The 19,689-nt window shown below is 37.1% G+C and overlaps 1 long non-coding RNA gene across 1 annotated transcript; it reads left to right on the top strand.

The window, feature by feature from the left end:
* Positions 1 to 11,373: 11,373 nt before the first annotated feature.
* Positions 11,374 to 11,801, top strand: LOC115741340. Its single transcript, XR_007198825.1, has 3 exons — positions 11,374 to 11,473; positions 11,547 to 11,686; positions 11,761 to 11,801. It is a non-coding gene; the product is annotated as an uncharacterized LOC115741340 (long non-coding RNA).
* Positions 11,802 to 19,689: the final 7,888 nt, after the last annotated feature.

The raw sequence follows: 19,689 nt of genomic DNA, 5'->3' as shown, positions 1-19,689 counted from the left end.
TTTAAAAACAAAAATCCAAAAATAGGAAACAACATATTGTGTGGCGCACGCTCCTCGAGTTCATTTGATTTTTGGATGTTCATTAATTGATTGCGCAATCGCATGATAACCTTTGTTAGTAACTTAGGTTAAAATAAATTATTATTGCTTGATAAAATCCTTTTTCATGAAATGAAATGGTACCGAAAGGGCGTTGGAGTAATCTAGCGTAATTAAGTCCCCGGACTTAGAATCTCTAGTTCGTTGAAGTAATTTAGTTCTTACGCTAATTGACTTAGGTTTCTAATCGACCTACAAAAAACGATTAGTGGTGATTCCAATTCAAAAATCTTTGCATGTTAAGTTGCGATTTGGTATGGAATTGGGAGAATCCGAGTTAGGTTAGTTAATTCATTTAATTAATCTAATAATCCATTAACCTGGAATTTTCAGATTTTATGTTGCGACACTTGGTTACTGGGAATATAAAGGTACATGAAGTATAAAATACGAGGAAAGCTTAAACTGCAATGAAGGTAAGTATTCTTTTTTGGTCGGTTTAGCGGGGGCTTTTCCTTTATCATCACTGCATATTTGTAACTCTTTACACTTTATAACCACTCAGTCAAATACTTTAATGTTTTCAAATCTTGAATTTTGGCGCTTTTAGTAACTCCCTTCTCACTCACAATCTTCATAACTTGTCCATCAAAATTCAAATAACTTCTTTTTGATTTGTAACTTCCACCATCAATTCAAATTCTTCTCAATAACTTTCCATGATTTACTAGTGCCCATTATTTTCATTTTTGACTCGTAACTCCTTTGCCGACATGGCAAATCTTAGGGTTCAGTAGCCTTGCCCTCAACTTATCGAAGCTCGGGTCTAATAGCCCTACAATCCTTTCGGTATATTGCTCTCAACTTACCAAACTTTGGGACAAAATGGCTATGTAACCCGTTCAGTATGGTTTTTTTTTTTTTACTTACCGAACTTAGGGACGCGCAAGCTTTGCCTCCCACTTAGTATTTTTCTGTCCTTTTTACCGAAATTCGGTACATAGTGATTCTATCGTCGGTTCGGTATTTGTATTGGTTACTTTTTGATGTCAACATATGCCCCCTTTAAAAGAAAAGAATTAAAGAAATTTTGGTTCTTTTAAATATTAAAGGCAAATAGTCACTTACTTTTTGCTCCAAGCACCATCTGCTGCGTTGTTTTGTGCACATGTCATTTCAACTTCTTTTACATCAATTCACTACATAACCTGTTGTCCCCACAAAATCAGACTATCCATATTCTGCTGGTTTCAAATTTCTTTTTCAAAACTCATCTTCTTTATTCTTCATGTTTTTGCGTATTCCCTTCTCGACTCTGTGCTAAATCACCCTTCATTTGTTCATCATCCATGGCCTCCAAAGCTTCCACCTTTTCTTCCTTAAAAGCCTCAGGCCGTTACCACAAGTTTACCGAGTCCGACGATTACAATGATCACCATCGGTTTCTCATTCTAAACTCCTAAGAGGATTCCTTTGTTTTTGGCCCCGAGATTTACAACTAGTTTCTGTTCATGCGAGCTTCTCTAGCTTCTTCTCGCGACTTCAAACTGAGGTCTTGACTATTCACCATTCGTTTATGCTAGCTTATAGTTGGCATTCTTGCCTTTCTCGACTTAGGGTTTTTTCCTGATTTTGAACCCTCCTTCCATTAATGGTAACTTCGCATTCTTCCTTCCAAGGGCGCTCTTTGGGATGATCTTCTAATCCATGATGCCTTATGTCTTTGCTGCTTTGAATATCATCCGAACCGTGATTTACTTTGTGCGCTATTCTGTTTTTGGTCTCTTTTGACCAATTGCTTCTTTTTCCTATTTTCCCAATGTGGGTAACCCTACTCGACATCTATTATCTAATTGGCCTTAGTCCCCTTGCTGTAGACATAGCCACAATTCCAACAAGTACTTGCCCAGGGTTTCACAAACTTTTCGATTCCGATTTAGCCTATGAAACCTTTTTAAATAAGTATTTTAAAAAGGGAAGCAAACTTACCAATGAGGAACACATTGTCTTCCTATTATACTGAATGTCTAAATTTCTTTTTGCCACCCTTGTCATTCGAGTCTCAAGAGACTTGATTGACATCGCTTTTGCTCTGTCTTCGGGAACTAAATTGGCTCTTGGGAAAACCACTCTAGCCTTTTTATACCGAAGTTTGTCCCCATGTTGCCTTTGTTACTACTTAGGATGAGGGTGGTGCTTTCGGCAACCCCCTTTGGATCCTTCAAGCATGAGCAGCTTTTTACTTCCCATCTTGGTTCTCTAAGAGTTGATTTTTGACAAATATTCCATTCTAGGCCTCAAAGTGCCAATCCTTTGTGAAGCCTTTAACGCAGCCTACATTATGGTCCCAAAAAAGACATTTTCAGATCAATTAGATTGTATGCACTGCGAATAATCCCAAAGTTCTATATTTAGGTTTTGTGAGGAAATTTGAATGATTTTGTAAAATATCTCCTCATCATGGAGATCTAAACCCTTTGAAAATTGCGAGGAGTCCTCTTAGATAAAGGCACTCTAATTGAAATTTTTTTAAAACAAACCTTTTGAAAAGCATTTGAGTCATGCGATTCAAATTTCCCTAGTGGAGTTTTGCTCTTGAAGTCCGTAGGATAATGTGTTTGGACAAGTTTCCTCCACAACATCATTTTGATGTCCTTTTTAGTGAATCCTAGTCTCACAAGTTTTAGGATCACATCATCTTTATAGGAGTTTCTTAAGTCTTAACCGATTTGGTTCTCTTTAAGGCACCCTCCTTCTTAAAATTTAATTGAGGTTTGAGCTTCTGTAGGTTTCTTAGTATTCCTAGGTCTTCAGAATGACACCCTCTTTCTTAAAATTTGATTAGGGCTTGAGCTTATGTAGGTTTCCTAGTATCCTTAGGTATTTATAATGGCACCCTCTTTATTAAAATTTGACTAAGGTTTGAGCTTGTGTATGTTTTTTAGTATCCTTGGGTCTTTAGAATGACACCCTCCTTCTTAAAATTTAATTAGGTTTTGAGCTTCTATGGGTTTCTTAGTATCCCTAGGTCTTGAGAATGGCACCCTCATTCTTAAAATTTGATTAGGGTTTAAGCTTCTATAGGTTTCCTAGTATTCCTAAGTCTTTAAAATGGCACCCTCCTTCTTAATATTTGATTAGGGTTTGATCTTTTGTGGGTTTCCTATTATCCTTAGGTCTTGAGAATGGCACCCTTCTTCTTAAAATTTGATTAGGGTTTGAGCTTTTGCAGGTTTCATAGTCTCCCCGGATCCCAAAATGGTACCCATATTGATAAATCCCTTCCTACATGGTCATCCAATCTTTTAAACCATAAAATTTTAAAGCGGCTGTCTCTGTCCTTAAGAGTCATTCTATGGTCGGATCCACCATATGGATCAAAAATTTTAAAACTCTTGTCTCTATCCTTAAGAATCATTTTATGGTCGGATCCACCGTGCGAATCAAAATTTTAAAATGGCTGTATTTGTCCTTAAGAGTCATTTTGTGGTCAGATCCACCATTCGGATCAAAATTTTAAAATGGCTATCTCTATCCTTAAGATTCATTTTATGGTCAGATCCATCATACGGATCAAAATTTTAAAATAGTTGTCTCTATCCTTATCCACCATACGAATCAAAATTTTAAAATGACTCTCTCTGTTCTTAAGAGTCATTTCATGGTCAGATCCACCATACGGATCAAAATTTTAAAATGGCTGCCTCTGTCCTTAAGAGTCACTTCATGGTTAGATCCACCATACTGGTCAAATTGTTAATCCACCTTATGTGTTCCTACGATGAATCCTACGGTCTTCAATTATCATTCGTGAGTTAACAACAGTTATCAAGTCATCGATTGGTAAGACTCGGGTGAGTCTCTCTCTCTTCTTTAATTCTCTCTCATAAGAAAAAAGAATGGAATGTGCCAATCTCCCCGACTAGAGCTTACATGGGTGGGGTATAACAGTTGAATGTCATGGCTCGTTTTCTTTTATTTTTCCCAATCAAGTGGATTAGGACTTAGGTGTCACCTTATCTTTGAAAGTAACCTCTATCGACTTTCCTCTCAAAGATGGGCATCTGTTGACACCCGATTTTTTATCGTTAGTTTTTTGACATAAAAATTCATAGAAAATTCATAAAAAGTCAAAAAATTACAAAATCAACTTTGGAGACCTTGGCCAAGCCTAGGGAACCATTTTTTTAACAAAAAAAAAAAATAATTTTTATTACTTTTTGCAATTTTTAATATTTTCCGAAAATATAAAAATACTTGAAAAATTCAGAAAAAAGCATTGGAGGTCAGAAAAATATGTAAAAATAGTCTCTATTTTAATTTTAATATCCTTTTCACTTTGGTCTCCCAAAAATGCAAAAATATAGTTTAGGCCTATGTGTTCCTTCATTACACATATGTTTGAATTAGGCCAAAAAATACCATTTGAGTCTATTAATTTGTAATTTTCCACATTTTTGGAGTCTTAACAGTCAACTTGATTATCCTACACTGCAATTAGGCCCTCATATTTCAAGAAATTGCACAATTGCACGATTTGGACATAATTGCATAAAAAGTCTTCAATTTAGTCCTAGGGTTTTCCATAAAATGAAATTAATCAAAATCTATGGGTTGCCACGGCAAAGTAAGACCACTACCGTATAGTTTTTGACCTGCTAAATCGATTAGTAGGGGTAGTTCGGTCTGAATTGGCCAACTAGGGTTTCAATTGTGCAAATCTTGTTACTGGGTCAAAGTTCAAATTTGAGGTTTTTACATAATTCATTGCATATTTTTAGGGAAAATCACATTTTTGGACATTATTTTAAAATTTAATTTGAAAATTTTTGAGGTCTTGGGGGTCAATTTGGCAATTTTAGGTCGACCAAGGTCCGCCGTGTCGATTGGATCCGACCCACAAACTCGGGCGACACCTTCTTCCCCAAATGCATTCCCACCCAATTTAAATCCATTTCTAGGCTGAAGTTTGACATCAAAATTGGATGAGCAATTGGCGATAATTGATGAAGATAAGGGCAGGTCATTCTAGTCCTCAATAGCCCAAATCGATTGCACCAATTTTCAGAGCCAATCATTGTTGGAGTTGCGTCGGCGAGCTCGGTCAATGTTACTGCGGCTCCGAAAGCCAACATTGAGCCAAACCTAGCCAATTCGCATCCAATTTGTGCACGCCGGAGATGTTAACGGAGTTGGACGGAATCTCAATCTCCTCCGATGCCGTCAAGATCATGTGGCACATCCGATGGCACGTGAGAGCCTAGTCGATGAAGTCCCGAGCTCATGCCAATTTTTCAAAATGGAGATACATGAACCCTTGCGGTTTTGGATCAAAAGGGGAGAGCTCATTTTATTCACATACGAAACAGAAAAAAAAAAAATATATATATATATATATATAGAGAGAGAGAGAGAGAGAGAGAGAGAGAGAGAGAGAGAGGAGCTCTCGTCGTCCGCCATTGACGCGAGCTTGAGGGAAGACCGTGTGATCTTCATAAGAGCAAACCAGGAGGGATTAAAGCTCCAAATGGATTGCCTGAGCTTCTTTGGATCTCCGGGATCGTCGCCAACCCCTTTGATCAGCTCAACATCCTCAGAATGGTGAGTTCGAACTCTCGACCTTTACACTGTGCTCGCATGGCATCTCGTAGTCTCGACCATAATTCTATGAATTAGTGTGTGAGTTTTGCTCTATGGACATCACTAAGCTCGGTCGCATTGTTTAGCAACTACCGGCTTTTGTCGAACTAATGTCACATGAACTTGGTCCGAGATTGCAACGTGCCCGTGGTCAAATTAAAATATCCATGTCTGTGATCATGAAATCACCTTTGGTCAATCTTGTAGATAGAGGTCCTAGTGGTTTAAGTTACCTTCACTGTGAGCTATTCTCGCTTTTCTATTGGATTGCTTTCTTTTTTCTGGTCGTTTGCTAATTAGGGCCATAGCAGTCCAACATAAAGATTTTTTCATCGACTTGGTTTTGTTTTTGGTGCTCTCCAAGAAGAATGCTACTAGTCGGGCTCTTTCACTCAAGTATGACACATGGACATTGCAACGAGGCTCGAACAATAAGCACATGGACGCTGTCCCTTGAAGCTTATTTTGGTTCCGTTCAGCTCCAGTTTTGCTCAATTGGAGCTTACCTTTTTTCTTGGAAATACTCATTCGTATCATATTTTTATGTAACGGGGTGGCTGTCCTAACTCTTTTTACTTCTCTTTTGTCCATAAAAACTACCGAACCTCCTCTTTGTGCTTGCTAAACTCTTTTTCGGTCTCATCCATTCATATGTGCCGTTGCAAATATATGATTGAAATGCTGATATATGGCCCCGGAACAGAGACAGGGTTGTTCTAGATATTGCAAATATTTATTTCCCCATAGATGTTGACTCTTTTCTCGTGAAATTTGCGACTATTTTTGCACTTTGCCATGCTATTGTCATACCCAATGAAAGAGGAAAATTGTTGCTACATTTTCACCGAGGTCGCCCATTGAATGACCAGGTTTTAATGGAAAAACCAAAGACCCATGGTACATCTTTACTACATGCTATATGTTCTTTGGCAGATTATCGATATCACTAGTTCTTGAACTTTTGTCCACCGTGCAATATGCCTATGACATCTCTGAATTTTCAATTATGGATTATTTGTGTCATAAGCAGTGCTATCCCTAAATTATTAGTTCACCCAATTATGAATGAGCAGCTTCTTTGGTTTACTTGCTATAATTGATATGCACGCCCTTTTGGGTCTATTCATTTCTACTTTGTTTTCGAATCATGCATAATGTTGTGACGTACTTGAAGATGAAGTTATAAACCAAACCATCAATTTCAACTTCTCGACTTACCTTTTGTTTTCAAACTTCCCATGCAATGCCTCAAGCTCTTTGCATATTCATTTCATGTTATTGTTTCTTTGACGTGCTGTTTCTTTGTTGAGACTAGGATAGTTTTGTAATCACATTAATGGATTGGGTAATGTAGTTGCGCTTGCTCATGGCTTTAACTGCATATTCACGAAAAGGCATGTCATCTACGTCAAGTTAAAGTGTGATTTGGTATATTATGAGATAGGCAGGGATTTTAAATTCTGTCGGTCCTTTCTTTTTGTGTTAAAGCTTATCTACTCATAATTTTTCTAATCTCCTCCCAAATTCTTTCCATTGGTCTTTATAGGCTAAAGAACAATGGCTACACGCATATATTTGATTATACTCGTGTAGAATTTCGTAGCTCATGGCTAAATTTGACAAGTGAATGTTGTGTCTATCATTTAGTTCTCGGGAAAACTTTGGCTTACAAAGTAATTTATTTTGTTTAGCAACTACCGGCTTTTGTCAAACTAATGTCATATAAACTTGGTGTCAATTGCAACATGCCCGTGGTCAAATTAAAATATCCTTGTCTGTGATCTTGAAATCACCTTTGGTCAATCTTGTAGATAGAGGTCCTAGTGGTTTAGGTTGCCTTCACGGTGAGCTATTCTCAGATTTCTATTGAGTTGCTTTCTTGTTTCTAGTCGTGTGCTACTTGTGGCCATATCAATCCAACATAAAAAAAAAATTTATTGACTTGGTTTTGTTTTTGGTGCTCTCCAAGAAGAATGCTACTAGCTATGCTCTTTTACCAAAGTGTGACACATGGACATTGCACGAGGCTCGAACAATAAGCACATGGAAGCTGTCTCTTGAAGTTTGTTTTTGTTCTGTTCAGCTCCAGTTTTGCTCAATTGGAGCTTACCTTTTTTCTTGAAAATACTCATTCGTATCCTATTTTCATGTAATGGGGTGGCTGTCCTAACTCTTTTTACTTCGCTTTTGTCCATAAAAACTACCAAACCTCCTCTTTGTGCCTGCTGAACACTTTTTCGATCCCATCCATTCATATGTGCAGTTGCAAATATATGATTGAAATGCTGATATATGAGCATGGAACAGAGTTTAGGTTGTTCTAGATATTGCGAATATTGTTTTTCCCCATAGATGTCGACTCTTTCTCATGAAATTTTTTACTTTTTTGGCACTTTGCCCCGTTGTTGTCATAGTTAGGTTACCCAATGAAAGAGGAAAATTGTTGCTACATTTTCATCGAGGTCGCGCTTTGAATGACCTGGTTTTAATGGAAAAACCAAAGACCCATGGAATATCTTTACTACATACTATATGTTCTTTGACAGACATCTGATATCACTAGTTCTTGAACTTTTGTCCACTGTGCAATATGCCTATGACATCTCTGAATTTTCAATTATGGATTATTTGTGTTATAAGCAGTCCCCGAATTATTAGTCGCCTTATTATGAATGAGAATCTTCTTTGGTTTACTCGCTATAATTGATATGCACGCCCTTTTGGGTCTATTCATTTCTACTTTGTTTTCGAATCATGCATAATGTTGTGACGTACTTGAAGATGAAGTTATAAACCAAACCATCAATTTCCACTTCTCGACTTACCTTTTGTTTTCAAACTTCCCATGCAATGCCTCAAGCTCTTTGCATATTCATTTCATGTTATTGTTTCTTTGACGTGCTATTTCTTTGTTGAGACTAGGATAGTTTTGTAATCACATTAATGGATTGGGTAATGTAGTTGCGCTTGCTCATGGCTTTAACTGCATATTCACGAAAAGGCATGTCATCTACGTCAAGTTAAAGTGTGATTTGGTATATTGTGAGATAGGCAGGGATTTTAAATTCTGTCGGTCCTTTCTTTTTGTGTTAAAGCTTATCTACTCATAATTTTTCTAATCTCCTCCCAAATTCTTTCCATTGGTCTTTATAGGCTAAAGAACAATGGCTACACACATATATTTGATTATACTCGTGTAGAATTTCGTAGCTCATGGCTAAATTTGACAAGTGAATGTTGTGTCTATCATTTAGTTCTCGGGAAAACTTTGGCTTACAAAGTAATTTATTTTGTTTAGCAACTACCGGTTTTTGTCAAACTAATGTCATATGAACTTGGTCTCATATTACAACATGCCCGTAGTCAAATTAAAATATCCTTATCTGTGATCTTGAAATCACCTTTGGTCGATCTTGTAGATAGAGGTCCTAGTGGTTTAGGTTACCTTCACCGTGAGCTATTCTCAGCTTCCTATTGAGTTGCTTTCTTGTTTTTGGTCGTGTGCTACTTGTGGCCATATCAGTTCAACATAGAAAAAATTTCATCGACTTGGTTTTGTTTTTGGTGCTCTCCAAGAAGAATGCTACCAGCGATGCTCTTTTACCAAAGTGTGACACATGGACATTGCACGAGGCTCGAACAATAAGCACATGGAATATGTCCCTTGAAGCTTGTTTTTGTTCTATTTAGCTCCAGCTTTGCTCAATTGGAGCTTACCTTGTTTCTTGGAAATACTCATTCGTATCCTATTTTCATGTAACAGGGTGGCTGTCCTAACTCTTTTTACTTCGCTTTTGTCCATAAAAACTACCGAACCTCCTCTTTGTGCCTGTTGAACACTTTTTCGGTCCCATCCATTCATATGTGCAGTTGCAAATATATGAATGAAATGCTAATATATGCCCTTGGAACAGAGACTAGGTTGTTCTAGATATTGCAAATATTGTTTTTCCCCATAGATGTTGACTCTTTTCTCATGAAATCTTTGACTATTTTTGCACTTTGCCATGTTATTGTCATAGTTAGGTTACCCAATGAAAGGTGAAAATATGGTGGTGAAAATTGTTGTCACATTTTCACCGTGGTCACCCCTTTGAGTGGCCAAGTTTTATTGGAAAAGCCAAAGACCCATGGCATATATTTACTACATGCTATATGTTCTTTTGCGGACATCTGAGAGCACTAGTTCTTGAACTTTTGTCCACCGTGCAATGTGCCTATGACATCTCTGAATTTTCAATTGTGGATTGTTTGTGTTATAAGCAGTCCCCGAATTATTAGTTCACCCAATTATGAATGAGAAGCTTCTTTGATTTACTCGCTATAATCAATATGCACGCCCTTCCGGGTCTATTCATTTCTACTTTGTCTTCAAATCATGCATAATGTTGTGCTATACTTGAAGATGAAGTCATAAACCAAACCATCAATTTCAGCTTCTTGACTTACCTTTTGTTTTCTAACTTCCCATGCAACCCCTAAACTCTTTTTCTGTCCCATCCATTCATATGCGCATTTTCAAATATATGATTGAAATGCTGATATATGACCATGAAACGGAGGCTAGGTTGTTCTAGACATTGCAAATATTGTTTTTCTCCATAGGTATCGACTCTTTTCTCATGAAATCTTCGACTATGTTTACACTTTGCCATGTTGTTGTCATAGTTAGGACACCCAATGAAAGGTGAAGATTGTTGCTACATTTTCACCGAGGTCGCTCCTTTGAATGACCAGGTTTTAATGAGAAAGCCAAAGACCCATGGTGTATCTTTACTACATGTGAAAATATGTTCTTTGGCAGATTCCTGATATCACTAGTTCTTGAACTTTTGTCCACCGTGCAACATGGCTATGACATTTGTGAATTTTCAATTATGGATCATTTGGAAATGTTTTGCATCTTGGAATTCATTGAGGGTGGGTTTGATTCGCTGATCTCCATGAGGCTTTATGTCTTCTGTTGATTTTGGGTGTTTTATTAATTGAGGTTCTTTTTTGGAAGAATGAGAAGTAATCAATATAATTGTTTTGGGATGTGAAGCTCCTTCGTAACAATGTCAATTCCACCCGACGCTGATGTGCCTCTAATCGATGTGCTTAATATCGACTTGCTTAAGGTCACTGCTTACCCCGACTACTACACGTACATGAGGGTGGCAAAGAGGAGGAACATGTGAGTAATTTTGGATATATCCGAGTCAATTTGAAGTGTGATTTCTATTTTTCACTTTCGATCTCTTGAAATGTGTAGGGAAACAGGCATTCATGCACGTTTAACCCTGGAATTACTGAAGGCTATAGATAATCAACTATATAGGTGATTTGACTTATCTTCTTCTTGATATGTTTTCGTGGTTGTTGTCCAATATGCGAGTGAAATTCGTGAAGAGCAATAATGTTTCTGCCCATTTCCTAATCCTATCTTGCACATCTCACTCGTGCTTTATTTGCATCATTGTATTGAACTATTATTTTGTAGTGAGATGGCTAGGATAAACTCCAAGATCGAGCGGGTGAAGTCATTAGAACAAAATGGGTAAATTTAGTGGGTTGTACATGTAATTAGTGAGGTTATCTTTTGCTGTAGTACAATGTTTACGTCCGATGAATGTGTTTTTTTTTTTTTGTTCTTCTTTTTTATATTTTCTTTTTTGTAGAGGACAATTGGCAGAGGCCTTCCGGAAGCGGTCCGAGGAATATGAGAATAGATTGAAGGCGGGGAATGAAAAACTCAACAAATTATGTAAGGAGTTGCAGAATTTCAAAGCTTCACATAATGAGACTTCTGGAGGTAAGTTTACCTATGAGTTTTTCCCAATAAAGCTAGTTTTACAACTGACTTGGTTGTATGTGCTTTTCGATAGATGCACTCCGTGAATTCGAACAGGAAAAACAGAAATTCATGGCCAAGCTTGTAGAGATGAGGAGAAAGGCGAACGATGTGCTGGCATCACTTGCTGGCCACATTAAGGAAGTGAATCGGGGTGTGGGAATGAGGAGAATGGTATGGTAATCTTATGGTTCAGGATAGGTGTTGTCTAGTATGTGCATGAGGACATTCTTTTTCTCCAAATGCAGGTCCATGAGGATTTGCAATATAGGCTCGCATTGGAAGGGCGAACACTCAGTAGCCACGGCCTCGGTCATTCCTCCATCCGACAAGACCAGCTACAGCCCCGGAGGTTGACCTCACAGCCATAGCCGCAACATCAGACGTTAATCCCTGGGCAAGCTGATTGGCTGTTTTTAGGGAACCTCATTGGTTGAGCTTCTCCTCATGACTATATTGACGACTTATACTTTGAGCTTCTTTTTAGGGAACCTCGCTGGTTAATATGAGAAATGGGAATCAATGACCTTTTTACAACCACTCCATTGTTTTCTAAAGAACTCAAGATGCTGACTATTCTGACGATTGAGAAGCTACTGTGCATTTGTCTTCATGCACTTTGGGATTCCTTCTTTTTTCTTGAATAAATTTTTTACAGATCAAATGTCAAAGTGGTCTCCGAAACACTCATTTGGGGGCATTTACCATTTACTACATAGCAATTGCCTCATGAAATTTTCACCTACATTAAAATTGCATCAGCAAACTAGAGTCCGGACAGTTAATGTACAGTGGTGCGTGAGTAGCGAGAAATGCTGGAGAGTAAGTGATCAAGATGGCGTAGCTTCGGGATAAGTACACCATTGTTGACACCTAAATTTTGATTTTTCTTTAAATCAATTATCATGCATTAAAAAAAACGGTAGTTTTAGTTCTCACAAAAAAATAAGTTTTCACGCCTAGCATATTTAATTTAGTTTAATATATATTGCATTTGCGTTATTGTGGACCAAAGGCGACGGTGGAATATTTGAAGCTCAATTGAAATATTTGGATTGGTACATGTGAGTTTTCAGTAAGTTCGTTTAGGCTCATGTCTGAAAACTCCATGCGCTTCACATGTGGAGTATTTTGACGTCGTGGCAAGAATCTTCGCGGAGAAAAGCCAATCGTTCACGTGAGATTTTGATTAAAAAAAAAAGTTAATAAAGAGAGAAAGAATCATGGTCTGGGTGTGGGGAAATCAAGCCGAATATATTCATATATCAGCTGAAGGAGCAAAAAGAAATAAAAATCAAGAAGATATGCATGAATATTTACAAAAGGGAAAGACCATCTCTCAAGATGCACATTTTTTCTAATATAAAAGGGGAGACCACCAAACTATTGGAGGGGAGATTCTTCACGCACAAAAAAAAAAAAAAAGAGAGAGAGAGAGAGAGATACACGAGAGAAAGGGGGGTCGGCAATTTTTCTGCTCACACACATAGCATTCACCTAAGAAAAGAGAGAGGGAGGGAACTCGGCAGCTCATTGTTTGTGCCACCCCAAATCACTGCCCGACCTTGGCTGCTGTTCGGTGCCTCTGCTCGCTGTTTAGGGTCCAAAAAACACTGCTGTGTACGCTAGTTTCAACTGCGATTTAATCCGAAAATCTTTGCTGCTGTTTGAGGATAATATACTGCTGTTCTGGACTTATTTTGCTGCTGTCCAGGGGCAAAAACAGCACTGTTTTAGTGGTTTTACTCATTGATTTGGCATACAGTTTTGCCCATTGTTTGCGCTCTTATTCCGCTTTGTTTTGCGGAACATCCTCTCTGTTTCGAGCTATTTTCCTAGGTGAATTGGTGCTCAAGCGGCTGTTGTGAATCGAGCCTCCTCGTAGCCGCAAAAGCATCCCGACGGAGCTCTTAGGCGTGCACGATACTCCTTAGCCGATCGGTCTGAGAGATTTGCTCACCAATATTTTTCGGCTCAAGCTTTGAATTAGGTAACAAAGAATTCTAATCTGTCATATCTTAGAATTTGTTATCTATGTGATTGATTCCTTGTCTTTGTGCTTTATTTTTGCTAAATTTTAATCACTGATATTAGTCCGAGTTACAAGAAGTTATCGAATTGAAAGCATGCATGAAAAATTCGGATTTTACCCTTGATATTGTTAGATGCAAAAATCTGAACGTGATTTGGATGAACTTCACGTCTCGTTTATCTTGATTGACTTTGAATTATCTTGCATATTCTAAAATCGACCAGATAAAAGTGAATTTTGATAAAATAAGGATAGTTATATTTAATTGAGATTTTGTGGGTCGTTCAAGGATGAGATTTGATCTTCGCATATCAAATTCGAATTTTTCTACATATCTTTTGGCTTGCGGATGATTGTGTATATCTTGAGAGTTTTCTCTTGAATTTGCAGCATATTTTTGGATATTTGATTTGAATCTAAGATAATCAGAATCCCGATCATATCTCTGTGCACATCTTTTGGAATATTCAAGATTATTTTATGGTCTAAATTGAAATCCGCTAAAATTTTGTTCATATCTTTTAAAATTTGGATAGTTATCTGAAAATTATTTTCAAATCTCAAGAGATAATTTTCCAATTTTAAAAGATATGAATATCCTTTGTGGATAGGGCCATATGCCCATTAAAATTTTGGTAATACCCTATGGATTTTTGAAATTCATGCGGCCTCGATTGACTTTTACTTCTATGTTTAGCATGTTTATTTTTGCATCTTGTTTGCTTTTATATGTTCCATTTATTTTTATAAAGTTTGAACATTAGTAAACAATATTGCCCATAACACATGCTCCCTAGCGCCTTGTCCCTCGGAAAACGTACATTAACGGCAACATATGACTTCGATCTCGAAGTACGATTGTCCCCGTACGTGTGAATTAGATATCAAATCCTCGATTTCGAGGAGCGGATGGCTAATTTCTAAATAGAATTTTAGGGTTTGCCCTATGTATATAGGGACGACAGTAATTCCATAATATATTCACTTGCTAACCCTAATCTTGGGAGATGTTGTGAATAAAATCATAATTTCGGATTTAAAGGTGTTTTATGGGCAATATTGTTTATTTTTGTTAAAATTTCGTTGTTTTCATGGTCTAAATAAATTCCTAAAAAATCTCAAAAAGATGTCACGTTTTCTTAAGTTAAATCATGTTCTCTCATACCTTTGCATGTAAAATAACGTCTAATAAAATTAGGACTTTGAGAAATCAATTTCTCAAATTAAATTAGATGTTACTTCACGTTAGGGTAGTTTTTACCTTTATTTTTTCACAAATCCGAAAATACACAAATATACCAAAAAAATACCATTCACGTTGCATAGCATTCTAGTTTAGTTTGTATTATTATATTTTCCTTGTCATGCATATTTGCCACGTCATTATGCCATCTCACGCATTTTTTCCAAGTCATTACATCTCATATGTCATATAGGTAGATTGTATTAGCATTGCATTTAATAAAAGAAAACCCCAAAAAAAAATTAATTCAAATTATCAAACTAAGGATTTTTCATGAAAATCGAGCACCGAAAGGGCATTAATTGAAAATTTAATGTAACTAAGTCCCCAAATCCATATAATCTCTGGTTCTTATGAAATAAAGTATTTTCTCCCGATTACTTTATTTAGGTTTCTAATGTACCTACCACAAAAGATTAGTGGTGGCTCCAATTTAAAATCTTGGCATGTAATTGAACCTAAGTTACGATTCAGTAGGACTTGGGAGAGACCGAATTAGGTTAGTTAATCTAATTAACCTAATAATCCGTTAACCTGGAAAATCGAATTTTAGGTCGCGACAACCATGAGTGCCATAACTTGTGTACGGTATTCACTTGAGTGCCATAACTTTCAAAACGTTCACTTAAGTGCCATAACTTTCAAAAATCGTTCACTTGAGTGCCACGTCGAAGCAAAATCGTTCACTTGAGTGCTACAACAACTTTTCTGGCGTGCCACACTAGCTTTCCGACTTGCCATGTCATTTTTCTGGCGAGCCACTTCAGCTTTCCGACTGCCACGTCAGCTTTTCCAGCCGCTACATCAGCATGGCACTCAAGTGAACGATTTTTGAAAGTTATGGCACTTAAGTGAACATTTTAAAAGTTATGACACTCAAGTGAACGTAGTACAAAAGTTATGGTACTTCTAGTATACTTTTTCTGCATAGCTTCTTGCAAGTTGGATCAAATTTTAGAATGCCACAGATTGACCGATTATGATAGGGTGCTTCGAGTGATTCTATTGCAAGTAGATGGTCAAGCGGCATGAGGTTTGTCCACTTAAAAGCACAATCAAAGACGCAACTCTCGTACCTACGTTGTCCATGCCTAAGGCTCTGTTTGTTTCACAAAAAATGAGTCACTTTTGAAAAATGTTTTTCGGGAAGACAATTTCTAGAAAAATGATCATATTTTTCAATGTTTGGCATAAATCTAATAATGAACTTAAAAACATTTTCCCTTTTTTGGCGTGGGAAATTAGATTTGATTTTTCTTTGTCCACTCATTTTAATAATTTTTTTTATTTTTATTTTATCATTTCTTTTTTTATTTTTTAAGTCGATTATTTAATTGCTTTTTACTTTTATTTATTTTTATTTTTTTCATTATTTTCCTACCCCACTTTTTGTTGCCTTTCCCCTCGTCATGGTCGCTCACATCCCTTCCCAATCCCACCACCTCCACCACCGTTTTTCGCCCACACTCAACAAGAGTCTCCGCCGCCACCACTCGGGCCTAGGCTCTGGACCGATCCCGCACGGCCACGGAGGACCGTCGTAAATCCAACGTCTATCCTCAACCTCTTCCCCCTTCATCCTGTTCAGATCCAAATCCGAGAAGTTCGATTCCGATAAAGGCCGAGGCGATATCGGGCTAAGTCTAACCTTTATTAAACAATACATTGCATTAAACTTGATTAAAAAAAGGAAAAAAAAGTTGAAAATGCATAGCATTGCATCTCAAGATCGGAGTGGTGAATGAGTGAATAATGAGTGGATTGAAGTACCATGGACAAGGATGTGGAAATGCCTGGACTACTTGGTGGGAGGTTGGTGAAAGTTTGTTGTGATATCTCCAAGATTATTGCCGAAGAAGATCCCGTCTGTGTAAGACATGTGTTATTTGTAAGTGCCTGCAGTGATGTATGCTGTAGAGGTCTAAGTTGCGTCACGGAATGCCCGGAGGTTGATTCCCGGAGATTCGAGGATTACGTCGGACTTGTTTGTAATTGTGTTTTGTATGAGGACTATAACCAATGGAACCACAAGCAGACATGTGGAACGAAGAATTGTGGAGACAAACATGAAAGGTTCGTAATGATAAGTTTGAGTAGATGGCGTGGTAGAGTTACCGGATGAATTCATGAGTTGATGGCATGATAAAACTGCCAATTGAACCTATAAGTTACTAATCTTAAGAAAACGATTTTTAAGTATTTATTTGTCGCGAATCAAAAAGAACTTAAGAAAAATATCGGATTTTTCATTGAAGTACTTAGTAAATATGTCGACACTACCTTTCTATGTAATGATTTTTATAGTGGAAGGGATAATATCGTCAACTAGATTTTTTCCGTTTTGGGTCTATGAGAAGTTTCATTAGCCTATCACCAGACTAATAGTTGCGTTTTTCCAAGTTAAAGTGAAAAAGGGAAACGATCTTGATGGAATACGAACACAAAAATGAGATTCGAAATCTTTCCAGTTCTCTTCTATCTCTGAACACACTCTTATTTTATCACTATCTTACTAAGTATATTACTTGCCGATAACAAGACTTAGGAAGGTGATTTTTTTTTAAAATGCGATTCAATTTTCAAAAATGTGTCAAATCGCGAATTCAAGAATTCGGGCCAAAACGGACGCCGTGATGGAATTTATGGAATAGGCCACATACAAATCGAGGCTCTAATAAAAATTGATGAATTGAATGATCTAACATCAAAATTGTTTGGAATGAGAGCGTGTATATTGATTCAAAATTAAAACAGGTGCTTAAGAGTGCTAAACTGGATGATCTTTACTAAAAAGAAGTGGGTAATTTAATCGTCCAAATTACGGAGAATATTCTCAAAATGCTCTATGCATGTTTAGACTGATGGCTACATGTAAATCATCATTTTGAAAATGTATAGACTCGCATTTTAAAAAGGCAAGACGATAAAATCGCATTTTTCTTTCGTTAAATTTCAACTTCAACCACAGGTGCGGGCTTTTTTCGGAGGGGAAAGATGATATCTTCTACTTATTGTTCATTTTAATCAAAATTTGATCGAATTTTGAATAGGTATAACTTTTTCATACATCTAGTCGACTTGATTTTTCTGCCAACGGAAACCTCTTTGATTCATAGCATTTGAAAGGCTTAAGTACACCACAAGTGCCATAAGTTGTTTACGGCGTTCACTTTAGTGTCAAAACTTTCAAATCGATCACTTTAGTGCTAAGTTTTTGTAATTTCGATCACTTAAGTGCCAACTTCTTTTAAAAACGATTACTTTAGTGCCCGAGCTAATGTGGCTTGCCGAAAATTCGACACGTGCTATTTTTTATTAATATTTGAGATGACGTGGCTCGGTGAATTTGACACCGAAGTGATCGTTTTTTAAAAATATTGGCACTTAAATGATCGTTTTTAAAAAAAGTTGGCAATCAAGTGATCGAAGTTACAAAAACTTAGCATTAAAGTGATCGATTTGAAAGTTTTGACACTAAAGTGAGCGTCGTACACAACTTATGGCACTTGGGGTGTACTTAAGCCGCATTTGAAGGGAAAGTAGTGGGTTGATTCGGACATTATATGTCGATTGAAATAATTTTGTTTTTGATTTTCAGTCTCGTGAAAAATATGAAAACAAAAAAATATTAGTTCATTTTCTATCTCGTCAAAGTAATTTTGTTTTTCATTTTCAATCTCGTGACCCAGTCGTCTTTATCTTTTGTTTCTGAATTAGATCCTCACTATAAACAACACTTGTTAGAACTTTGCTATTCGAAGTTGGATATGGATGATCATGTGGAATTTGTACGAAGCATTCGAGAAAGGCTCTATATGTTTTTTGATGAATATGTACCTCTACATCCAAGATTGTCAATTTACATCTTCAACTAGTCGAGGTAACATTTCAGTTGGACATGGTTGAGAAACGGTAACTAGAGAATTGGTCTCTTTTATAGAGAACTCGTGTTACTGCAGTTAATTTGTCTAGAACTTCTCTTTGCTAGACTTGTTTTGCAGCGAGATGGCTAAGATCAAGTCTAAGATGGATCAAGCTTACTCATACTTTAAGGAAAATGGGTAAATTTAATAAGTTATACATGTAATTGGTAATGTTAACTTTGGTTGCAATACAATGTTTATATATGACGAATGCGTTTCTTTTGCAGACAATGATTAGTAGATGCATTCCAGAGGCGCTCTGGAGAGTACGATAGCAGATTGAAGGGCGAGAACAAGAGGCTGAACAACTGTATGAGAAGTTTTATGATTACAAAACTTCCCATGATAAGACTTATGGAGGTAACTTTATTTGGTTAGTCACACAAGTGTATGAGTTTTTCCCAGTAAGCTAGTGTTACAACTAATTTGGTTGTGTGGACCATGTATGGCTCAGCCTGTAGAGTTAAAGAAGGAAAGACGAGGATTTGCTAGGATCACTTGATGGCGACATTAATGAAGTGAATAAGAAAATAAAAATGAGGAAAGCGGTAATCTAATGGTTCAAAATATGGGTTGTTTTTTTCGGAGTTGCTCAAGCATGTGCATGTAACATGAGGACATTGTTTTTTCTCAAAATGTAGGTAGGGTTTTGGTGAAGTTTGATGCGACAGGGGCAGAGGACGGAAGTAGTCAGGACAGCCACAACATCGGAGGCTCCTCCCTCCCCGAGCTGATTAGTTGTTGTTTTTAGGGAACTGGTTCAGCTTCTGATGACTGCACAGCCACAATATCAGAGGTTCCTCCCTCCCCGAGCCGATTAGCTGTTGTTTTTAGGGAACCGGTTCACTTCTAATGACTACTTGGCTTGTATAAGGATTTTGATGACTTTGTTACGGTTGATCATTGCAAATGAGTTTGTTAACGATGTGATTGCAAAAATAATGTGGCTTTGTAAGTGATTTTTTAGATATTGTGAGGG

Source organism: Rhodamnia argentea, chromosome 6, assembly GCF_020921035.1.
Source record: "Rhodamnia argentea isolate NSW1041297 chromosome 6, ASM2092103v1, whole genome shotgun sequence".
NCBI lineage: Eukaryota > Viridiplantae > Streptophyta > Magnoliopsida > Myrtales > Myrtaceae > Rhodamnia > Rhodamnia argentea.
Note: the sequence above shows the minus strand (reverse complement) of the source record. Positions and strands in the feature narration are given on the sequence as shown.